Source organism: Schistocerca piceifrons, chromosome 2, assembly GCF_021461385.2.
Source record: "Schistocerca piceifrons isolate TAMUIC-IGC-003096 chromosome 2, iqSchPice1.1, whole genome shotgun sequence".
Lineage (NCBI taxonomy): Eukaryota > Metazoa > Arthropoda > Insecta > Orthoptera > Acrididae > Schistocerca > Schistocerca piceifrons.
Window position 1 is genome coordinate 585,665,357 of NC_060139.1, and position 11,820 is coordinate 585,677,176.

An 11,820-nucleotide genomic window follows, 5' to 3' on the forward strand; every position below is an offset into this window, starting at 1 on the left:
TAAGAAAGATAATCAATGTGAGGTTATTCCATCAAGCTGTTTGCTAACACCATAAGTTGTGGAAATAAAAAATATAAATACTGCAGCACTGTATTCTACAGAATGAGAATATGTATCACCTGCAACTTGTGTTACAAAACACTTGTAGTCTGAGAAGCTGTTCCACGACCTAAAATGAAAAACTTTAAATTTATGTAGACAGTCTTGTAATGCCACCCAGCAAGCGAGAATATAAAAGAATAAAACACACTGATGTTAAGCATAGATTTATAAGGAAAATATATGTTATGTACATTGTTACAGAAAATCAATTAGCTGATACTTTTACAAAACTGTTTTGTGAAAAAAATTGAAAAACTGTCACAGGCATTGGAAATATTTAAAGCTGTTGACTAGTGTTGCACAGAGCTGAGACGGAGTGAAAGAATCACAATTATGTGTTATGCTCCTTATGATCGGTTTGCTATGTATTTATCTTTGGTAATGAAGAGCCTTTGATTTGATGTGTACATTGAGTGTGTATATATGTGTTGTTGAAAAGTGTGTCTGGTCTTATATATTGTGCTTTTATCAGAGAATAAATTAATTGGAAATTGAAGTTTCTTGTTTGAAACCACACTCTGCTATCAGTTTCCTTCATCACTTTCAATGTACAAGCAATATCAGAAATCACAAACTGATACAGAAACAGAAGATCTGAACCAGAAAAGACAAAAGAGAAATACTTCATGAGCACAGCTTGAGTGAATTTTATATATTCCTGTCGTAAAACATGTAATGTATAAGGAAAGTTTGTACTGATCCACAAATACCAAGAAGAAGCAGAAAAGAATTGTGTTAATGAAGTTGCCGCTATAGCAATAAAACTTTAAAAAATGTAACTAGAGAAGACACAAACATGAACAGTGAAGAAAAAACTGTATGCAAAGAAATCTTGTTCAGAACCCCACCTTCACTGTGCATGTGACGTTCTCTTGCATAAACAGGAAAACTGCCTAACCTGTATAAGAAAGCTAAAATAACTGCCTTCTTGAAAGCAAGTAAAGAAGGGACTGAGGTGCCTAGCTATTGAGTTAGCTCACCTCTTAACCACACATACAAGCTACTGTAGAACCTAATTCTCAATCACATTCAAGAGGCTATTGAGAAAATAATCCCAGTCAAGCATGTATTATGGCTTTAGAAGAAATTGGTGTTATCATGATCAGGTGCTAACACTTACAATACTGGTCGAATCTAGATTTCAGAGAAGCATCAAACTGGCTGCAGGTTTCATGTATCTGGCAACAGCTAGCTTACGATAGGGTATATACAAGGGTCCTGATGCTCAAGTTAGTTGATGTAATCCTATGTCAGAAGTTAACACATTTATTCAAGTACAGCAAGGATCATCCATGACTCCCATACTGTTTAATTTGTTGTTCACAGCATGATAGATACTAGCTCCAAGACAATCCAGTATGTACATGTCCCACCTTTAATACATAAGAACAAGCATATCAAGAATCGTGAAAGTACACTCTCAAGCAACCTCAAAAATACTATTTGGGTTATTTCACAAATAGAATCTACTGTCAAACCTAAGTAAAATGTAGATCACACTGTTTCAGTTCCATAATAAAGTGGCACTTAGGATTTTACATGTGGTATTTGCTGGGAATGAAGTTTCATGTAACCATTTCCTAAATATCTCTCAATACAATGCTGTAATTTCAGCAGCACAACAAGATTACCCAGGAAGCTTAGCTCACAAGTAAATCTACCACACAAAATAGCTGGAAACAATGGGGTAGAATGTGCACATACACTGTGCTGATGTGCAAATTCTTAAGAACATAGTGTCATAAGAACTCATTGGCAGTTCTAGACAGTGCTTTCCTGAATCCACCAGCTAAGAGCTTGAAGTCATGCAAACCACCTGAGACTGACATTTTTGATGTCACTGAGAAGTGGAAAGAATATTGCAATGAACATTTGTCCCAGAATGGCTGTCTAATTTCACATTCAACAAAATAGTTTGCAGGGTCTGCCCTTCCAAGTTGTGAATGGTCAGTCTCAACCATGTTCCAATGGGACAGAGAAAATATGGCCATATCTTGAGGAAGTGGGTTGGTTGTGAAAATGCTGAATGTACCTGTGGTGCAGGAGAACATACAGTAAGACATACTATTGAGAACTTCATGCTTGTAAAGGTAGTCTGAACATGACAACAAATTCTGTGATCTTTTAGTCAAATTTAAAAATTAATTTGTAATACAATGTGTATGTATATGTTCTACAATTCTGTACAACAAAAACAACAACAACAACAAAAACAACAACAACAACAACAATAATAAAAATTATAATAATGCGTGTTTGTTTTTCAACTTTTTCAGCCTCATACGCTGATACATTTCACCTAGCTCGATTAACTCAGAGACAGTGGATGAATAGTGTACCATTAAGGTGTTCTTGTGCTCTTCTGGAAAATAAAAATAGCTTAGCTGATTGAAGCCTTATGGGAAATGATATGCAAAAATATATTGAGCTGTGAAATGATTGAGTGCAAACATATATGGACTAAAATTGAATCCAATTCAAAGGTGAACATCACTAATTTAAAATTGCAGAAATTTGTATCATCACACTAATTTCTTTCATATCGGTGTCATACTCAGTGTCCCATAAATATCTAGTACTCTATGTGACCAAAGCCTTTGAGTCAAACAATTCTGACAGAAAACTTGGTGCATTGGGACGATACAGCTCAAAATTAGAAAACAAACAGTTAAACACTAATATGCTGTGGCAAATAGTTGCTTAGTAATGCAAATAGTCTCATATCTTTTCTGCCAAGACAGTAATTTGCCAATAATAAAATTATTGTAACTTCTTGAATTTGTTTCATTTTAATGTGAAACATTGCTCACAAGAAATGTGTATTTCATGATGTGAAACATAATGTAGATAAAATTATATTCATTTTGGTAAAAAAAACTACTCATTAGGTAACATAATAATATATGCACTAAATAATCACACATTTCTAAACATAATTAAGGAATAGGTGTCCTTTGTTAATTATTATGAAGTCATTAAAAACAAAGACTCCATTACTTACCAAACGGGAAAGTGCTGGTAGATAGACACAATAAAAAAACACACAAACACACACACAAAATTTCAAGCTTTCACAACCAACAGTTGCTTCGTCAGGAAAGATAAGGAGAGGGAAAGACGAAAGGATGTGGATTTTAAGGGAGAGGGTAAGGAGTCATTCCAATCCCGGGATCAGAAAGACTTACCTTAGGGGGAAAAAAAAGGACAGGTACACACTCGCGCGCACACACACACATATCCATCTCCACATATACAGACACAAGCAGACATATTTAAAGGCAAAGAGTTTGGGCAGAGATGTCAGTCGAGGCGGAAGTGCAGAGGCAAAGATGTTGTTGAATGACAGGTGAGGTATGAGTGGTGGCAACTTGAAATTAGTGGAGATTGAGGCCTGGTGGATAACGGGAAGAGAGGATATATTGAAGGGCAAGTTCCCATCTCCGGAGTTTGGATAGGTTGGTGTTAGTGGGAAGTATCCAGATAACGCGGACAGTGTAACACTGTGCCAAGATGTGCTGGCCGTGTACCAAGGCATGTTTAGCCACAGGGTGATCCTCATTACCAACAAACACTGTCTGCCTGTGTCCATTCATGCGAATGGACAGTTTGTTGCTGGTCATTCCCACATAGAAAGCGTCACAGTGTAGGCAGGTCAGTTGGTAAATCACGTGGGTGCTTTCGCATGTGGCTTTGCCTTTGATCGTGTACACCTTCCGGTTTACAGGACTGGAGTAGGTGGTGGTGGGAAGGTGCATGGGACAGGTTTTACACCGGGGGTGGTTACAAGGGTAGGAGCCAGAGGGTAGGGAAGGTGGTTTGGGGATTTCATGAACCAAAAGGTTACGAAGGTTAGGTGGACGGCGGAAAGACACTCTTGGTGGAGTGGGGAGGATTTAATGAAGGATGGATCTCATTTCGGGGCAGGATTTGAGGAAGTCGTATCCCTGCTGGAGAGCCACATTTAGAGTCTGATCCAGTCCCGAGAAGTATCCTGTCACAAGTGGGGCACTTTTGGGGTTCTTCTGTGAGAGGTTCTGGGTTTGAGGGGATGAGGAAGTTGGTGTAATGGTTCAGGGATTCAGGACTGTAGCAGATTCGTTTGCCACAAAGGCCTAGGCTATAGGGAAGGGACCGTTTGATATAGAATGGGTGGCAGCTATCATAATGGAGGTACTGTTGCTTGTTGGTGGGTTTGATGTGGACTGATGTGTGATGAAAACTTTTGCATCGGACCAGGATTCGAAGCCAGACATGCAGCTTACGTGAAGATCTTGAGGAATTTGGAATCTTGAGGAAACAACGGATTGATGGAGCGATTTCACCACGAAGGGATCAGATCCCGCGAATGGCAAGATCCGAGTTCGAATCCCAGTCCATAACCAATATATTCAATAGTGCAACTCAAATTCAAATAAAAGACGAAATAAGTGTCTTTTGGCCGTACATAGTATACAGTTCGTTAACTAAAATAAAATTACTAGCAGCACTCTACCAGATCACCAAACACTGCATTTTGCTGGGTTACAATTTTGTCGTAAAGCAGCCATGCCACACTTGATGAGAATTCTGACACCATTACTTCCTGGAGTGGATTATAGCCTATTCAATACATTCATTTCCCTGTTCGATCATATCGCCATTTAGTAGCTGCCTTAGCTCAGTGTGAACATTCGGCTCGATTTTGTAATCACTGAAATAAAATAGCATAACGGCAACCTACACAAACTGCAAACAGTGTAGGTGTGGAAGTTTTCACAGGAAACACAGGAAGTGTTGCCTTCTACTTGAGCAACCCTGTTTTACTACCTCTTCGTGTTAAATGTTGCACACTCCAAAAGTAAAGCTGAGTTACTGAGCGCGATTCAGCCGTAATCTAATACACCGCACTTCATTTGTCTGCTAACAGTATCAATCTTTTGGAAGCTAGTTGATATTTTTATTTCATTTTCAAACCCACCAGTACAGGGAAGTCATGGAAAAATGTTTCCGTGAAAGAGCTCGTGGCTGCCTGTCCTGATCAGAACAGTTTCTGCTTTATCGGTCTATGGCCACCTGTTAACCAGTATCAGAACAGGTAATCGCGATGCATTGTGCCTTGATCCTATGACGTACAGTGGATGTTTTTACACTCACATTGGCCAACATGAAAGTATAGAAAATTATACTTTGGTTTATAGCGTGAAATATTTTTGATGAACTAAGTATACGTTGTCTAGTAACAACAGCTTTGTAACCAGTGCTCATACGGTATACAACATGGAGAATTCTACTTGGAGGCCTTATTTAATTTATTTAATTTAAACACCGAGAAAATATGAGCTGAATTTAGCAGGATAAGTTTGCGTCACTCCAGTTTCCAGGAAGTAACTCGATCATTACACTGTACACTGTTGCCAAGTCTCAGTCTCCCTAGCAGCAAGAAGGAATGCGTTTCCTCGGCCGACTTGATTCTTCAACAGGCTAGCAAACCAGGCATAAAGCTTGCACTTCAAAGATGCAGTGGAAACAGCTACCAATTGACTGGATGCCTGAAACATTGCAGGTGTAAACAAATGTGTATTATAAGCCAGTCGAAACACTATAAATTAAGAAGAGCAGAGAAAATTAATTTCTTGCTGTACCCTCTTGGTTATCACAATATCCGAATGAGAATTACTGAGGAGTAATTGTTCAGCCTGTGGTAGAAAGCAAGATTGATGTGCCCATTATGGCTAATTGTTGAGGCAGTTCACTGTTAAGAAATGCTCTTACATATGGGTGGTGCCATTTCCTGTCAAAAAAGTTTTCAGCTTGTTTTCAACTTGATGCACATTGGGTAATGGACGAGCGAGCTAATTCAGAAGGCAGGGCCAAACCGACAACCTCATGAAGTGGAAACTCAACAACTCGTGACAAGGTAAAACATTTAGTTTCGGGGTGTAAGTTCGGTCTTCATTCATACACACACTTCAAAAAAAGTTTTGCATCACCTCGGTTCCGAGAGCTTCGTAACCTGTACAGAAACTTGGGATAGAGATCAACATAAACATTATTTCCGGTCTTTCTTATCGCTCATGAAACCAACACAGTGCGTGTTGTACCACCATACAGTGAGCCATTCAGAGGTAGTGAGTAGAGGGACAATCTATGTTTCAGCGCACTCTGCATTGTTGCCAAATTTATTCAAGATGGTGGCGATGATGTCATCCAAGATGGCGGCTTCTGGCGGGAAAATAGGTCAATTATGCTATGTCCACTAACCTAACCTCCAGAAAAAATTGCAGGAATTTTGAATTTTGGCGGGAAACTAGACCAATTGGGCTATGTCCACTAACCTACGCCTCCAAAAAAATAGGCGGGAAGTTTGAATTCCAACAGGATAATGGCAGGCTTCTCATTATTGTTTATGTTCATTTATTATCATTTATTATTATTTATGTTCATTTATTATTATTATTCATTATTATTGATTATCATTTATTAACATTCATTACCATTCATTATCATTTATTATCATTTTTTATTATTTCTTATTATTATTGGCCTACCTCTGCTAGAAAATTCCCTCCAAATTCAAATTCCAAAATGATAATGGCTGCAAAACCATACTTGTCTACATTATTATTGATAATCATTCATCATTTATTATTATTTATTATTATTTATTATCATTTATTATCATTTATTATTATTGGCCTACCTCCACTAACATAGAAAATCCCGCCATACTCAAATTCACACGCCATAATCTCTGGAAATCAGTACTTCTATTTATTATTATTATCATTTACTATTATTTATTAGCATTTATTATCATTTATCATTATTTATTATTATTTATTCAAGATGGTCAATTTTTGTGGCAAGAAAGCCAATTCCCTTACATCCACAACAAAAAATCTGTCACAAATTCAAATTCAAACACGATAATCTGTCACACATACGAAAAAAAAAAAAGAAACCAATTGAGCCATATGCACTAACCTAAGTCCACCTCATCCTTCCAAATTTGAATTTTTTGCTGTCACTTATTGTTTCACTCCGAAGCTATGAAAATCGCGTCAAATAATAATAAAGTGCATTTTACTAACGTAAATCACCTCCTGTGAATTCGTGTGAAAAGGACTGAAGTCATTATTTCAAACAGTACCGTCATCACTTGTTCTCCAACAGAGTTAGTACACATTCTAGAGGTCGCAGTCCAGCCGCCACGAGGTCCCCAGTCCAACTGAATTAGTCCATACGGTCGCTGCCGATCCGCGCGCCACCGGCAAGCGAGCGGTCGCCTCACGTGACGGCCGTCTGATGCGTCCGCGCCCGCTGCCGATCCAGCGGCCGCTCACGTCACACAGCCTACTGGCGCCGACTCGCTTCGCAGACACGCACTGGTCCAGCGATGTAAACATGTTTTCGTGTACAGTTGAGTCAGCCCCCACCGACCAGTTGGCGCCAGAACTGTTCGCTGGACAGGTTATAACCTGTCGCTGCACCCTTCATAACGGTCGGTCGGTTGATCCAGCACCTGACTGACAAAGAATGCCCTGCCCCACGTTTGGCGCCAAAGTTTGCTCGAGAGTGGAATCCGCCATGACGTCACAACAAGTGGTCCAGTACATTGATCAACCCACTCTCATTATTCATTCCACATTCTTCACTTACCTAATCGAAGATCGTCGCGAAAACACACGCCCGTAAACGTGAGCCTTAGCGCGTGCCGAGCTTAGTACCTCCGGAAGTGAATGTAACAAAGTTCCCATGACTACTTAATTAAATTGATCAATCAATTAACTTGTCTGATGCGGAAAACTTCCACGTCCACCTAGACCGGGAATCTATTTTCACCAGTGAGACGCCCACCTGGACTTGGAATGAAATAGTTAAAGTCCCTACCGACCACCACGGCCCATTACCGACCCGTGTTCGTCGGCTAACATGTACTAATGTGTACTGCCGTTTACTAACGTGCACCAACCTACATTAACGTATATCACATTTTTTCTATACAAATAAGCCAAGTTTGAATTCTGATGGTCAGTTCGTGTTTCGCAACCAACACAAGAAAATTGTGGCAAACGAAGCCACTAACCTAAGTCTCCTGTGATGATTCAAAATCGTTGGCTTTGCCTCTCTCACACACCACTAGCGCGAGACCGCCCATGTCACAGCCTGTACCTTTATACTCGCGTTGGACATACTCCTCTGTAAATATTCTAGCTGAACTATGGCCCGAATACTGTTGTTCAATCCACACGGTCTAGGACATGGCCAGAGCACACCCCCAGTACCTAAGCCGAGAACATCGCTCGCCCCACCTGTAGTTAACCGCTGAGAGACGGATATATGCTGCAATCACATCCCTCGCGCTCTCCTAGCTACTTGCCTCAGCAATTCGATCTAACAAAACCTCCAAGTAAAAAAAAATAATAACCAACTCGAACTCTCTCATATTCTATATCATCCCACAAATACTTAACGTACATTTTATTTAGGCATCGAGTATATCTGTCACTCTCAAACAAAGAGCAACCGCCCTGGTATACCTGGTGTCATGTTGCACAGTCGGCAGACACGCAAACAGCTCCTAATTTCATTGCGCAATATAAAACTGCTCCCAAAAAATGCAGTACACATAACTGTAAACATCATCAGTACTAGTAATCTGTCCAAATAACGCATAACAAAATAACTCAACAGACGCGCGCAATCAACCTGTCCGACACTAAGTCACACGTCCGACAGCTCTCAATTCACTCAACGGTCTCTGTTCGACCCCTCAAACATGACTTGATGACAGCCGCATTCACACCTAACACCTGAGTAATTCCTATCACCTAGACGTCGAACATGACTATCCAAGCCAGGCCCCGCGCGTCGTCTGTCACCGTCCTAACTCAGTGCGGTCCAACACACATGTTACGGCCGCGTTCCATTGCTTGCCGGCCTATTTGCGACACATCTCCACCTTCACTTCTGTTGTCAGAATAGCCGAGAGCGAGTTCACGCACACACCGTCCATACACATCCCAGTGCTGCCCTCCCCTCACAATCTAAAACGATCATCATACTATGTAAAAAAGCAAGCGCTCTCCGAATGTGGCGTTGACTGGATACGCCTGGGTTACATTTACAGGCAATTTTAGAACGATAGGTTATATTGCGGTCGCGTGGATGGATGTGACATAAAATCGAAAGAAATGCGATAACTGATTAGCGCATAGGTATAAACTAACCTAATATACACCGAAATGCGGTGGAAATGAGGATGTACTTGCTTATCTTCTGGTTCATAGGGAACAATTTGTACATGGAGTCAAGTATGCTGCAACAAGATGAATGTAGGAAAACGATGTCTTCGAAGGGAGTGGAATAAGGAAGGCAGTCAATTTTTTCTCGTTGAGTTCGTATTATAGTTTATGTCTACTGAGGTAGCAGTGATACACGCGAGTTGAATACTGTATTTGATTCTTTTGAGGAGGACAGAGAATCATTCACGTCTAAACTTAATCACTTCTGTGTTAATGGATAACAGAGAGTGTACGGGATGATCGATTGAGGCAGAGCTGTAACTAGGTACGATTTAACGTTGACTCATTTATTCTAGAGAATGACAAGTTGCTGAAGGTCGATTTTTTTCCCAGTGTTCTATCTGGAAGCTTTAGTCACGTGATATATCCGGCTTTCTAGTCGTATGCAGGTACAATACTTTACACATGATACAATGGATGATTCACGTAAAAATGTGTCGAACTACATTGCGTCAAGAGAGTTGAAGCGTAGCTGTATTCGTCTGCTCGGTTGAGAATTAATTGGGTAGTGATGTTGCGGGGTAGGCTGGTCAATGCCGAGGTGAGGACGGTCTTTTAACGTAGGAGGGCAAGATTGCTCTGTGGCCGCCATACACAGAGAGATTGATTGAGTACTATGCGCAAGGTCTCAGAAATATGTATAGCGTTGTCTGGTATAATTGGATCGTTTTTATGTGTTCAAGAATTAAGTGTGAATGGACGTACTGAGCAGTCATCTATCAATGCTCGCAATGATACTTGCAAAGTAGACGAGGTATGGTTTAGCTATGATACTGAAATTAGGAAAACATGCTGTCACATGACTGGCCAGTGTCTGTAGTGATGGATAATATTACAGTAGATCCATGGTGTCTTATCCATACCATCCGTGCATTGGGTACCACATAATGATTGAGTGACAATGCTTGTATGAGTTGGGGAACATATTTTGGTTGATGGACCGCAACTTTTGGGGTTGCTAACACCGAAAACGGTGATCCCATACTTGTGCGCAAAATGAACAATCACTAGGGATGGAAGGCAGAGTTATCAACTATTGGGTCATTGCGACATATGAGTTTAAATGTAGAGGCCGTCAATCACTTTCGGGGGGGGGGGGGGGGGTAGTTTGGAAAGTCGCCACAACGCCACCAGGCTCTTCTAGTTTCCTTGTGTTGTGGCTGTCCTTTAAAATCATTCAATGCTATGCTTTCTATTGTAATAATATGATTTACAAGGTGCAAGGTATAGTTTCCTGTGAGAGGCCGTGCATCAGTCCGTATTAATATCTGTGCAGGGCAGGAATTCTAACTAGTCAGAGGTCTATAGCGTGCTAAAGTACTAGGACTGTGCTTAATATCGAGTATGAGGTGAATTTTATAATATTACATTAAAAATATTTTTGGTCTGCTAATACGCGAGTCTGGAGATGTATGTATAAAAGGAGAGCAGGCTCTGATCAGAAAGACTGATGCGTTTCTGCAACAGGAAAAGGCTCTCGAATTAGCTGAACTGTTCTGAGGGCAACTTGGGTCGACTGAGGATGCATTGATGTAAAATGGCTATTTTGTACCGTATAGGAAAATGAATTTTGTCTTTATTATAAGGACAAGGTGCGAGTCGGATTATTGTTATCATTGGTCTGTGTTTAAGTACAGGGCTATTACAAATGATTGAAGCGATTTCATAAATCCACTGTAGCTCCATTCATTGACATATGGTCACGACACTCTACAGATACGTAGAAAAACTCATAAAATTTTGTTCGGCTGAAGCCACACTGCAGGTTTCTGCCGCCAGAGCGCTCGAGAGCGCAGTGAGACAAAATGGCGACAGGAGCCAAGAAGGCGTATGTCGTGCTTGAAATGCACTCACATCAGTCACTCATAACAGTGCAACGATACTTCAGGACGAAGTTCAACAAAGGTCCACCAACTGCTAACTCCATTCGGCGATGGTATGCGCAGTTTAGAGCTTCTGGATGCCTCTGTAAGGGGAAATCAACGGGTCGGCCTGCAGTGAGCGAAGAAACGGTTGAACGCGTGCGGGCAAGTTTCATGCGTAGCCTGCGGAAGTCGACGGATAAAGCAAGCAGGGAGCTAAACGTACCACAGCCGACGGTTTGGAAAATCTTACGGAAAAGGCTAAAGCGGAAGCCTTACCGTTTACAATTGCTACAAGCCCTGACACCCGATGACAAAGTCAAACGCTTTGAATTTTCGGCGCGGTTGCAACAGCTCATGGAAGAGGATGCGTTCAGTGCGAAACTTGTTTTCAGTGATGAAGCAACATTTTTTCTTAATGGTGAAGTGAACAGACACAATGTGCGAATCTGGGCGGTAGAGAATCCTCACGCATTCGTGCAGCAAATTCGAAATTCACCAAAAGTTAACGTGTTTTGTGCAATCTCACAGTTTAAAGTTTACGGCCCCTTTTTCTTCTGCGCAAAAAACGT

At 40.8% G+C, this 11,820-nt stretch overlaps 1 long non-coding RNA gene across 1 annotated transcript in view; it reads right to left on the minus strand.

The window, feature by feature from the left end:
• LOC124777788 overlaps nt 1–7,284 on the minus strand; it is a 36,024-nt gene extending 28,740 nt beyond the window's left edge. Inside the window, exon 1 of the long non-coding RNA XR_007015783.1 lies at nt 7,173–7,284. This is a non-coding gene — a long non-coding RNA (uncharacterized LOC124777788). The remainder of the gene's footprint in view (nt 1–7,172) is intronic.
• Between the last annotated feature and the right edge of the window lie 4,536 nt (nt 7,285–11,820).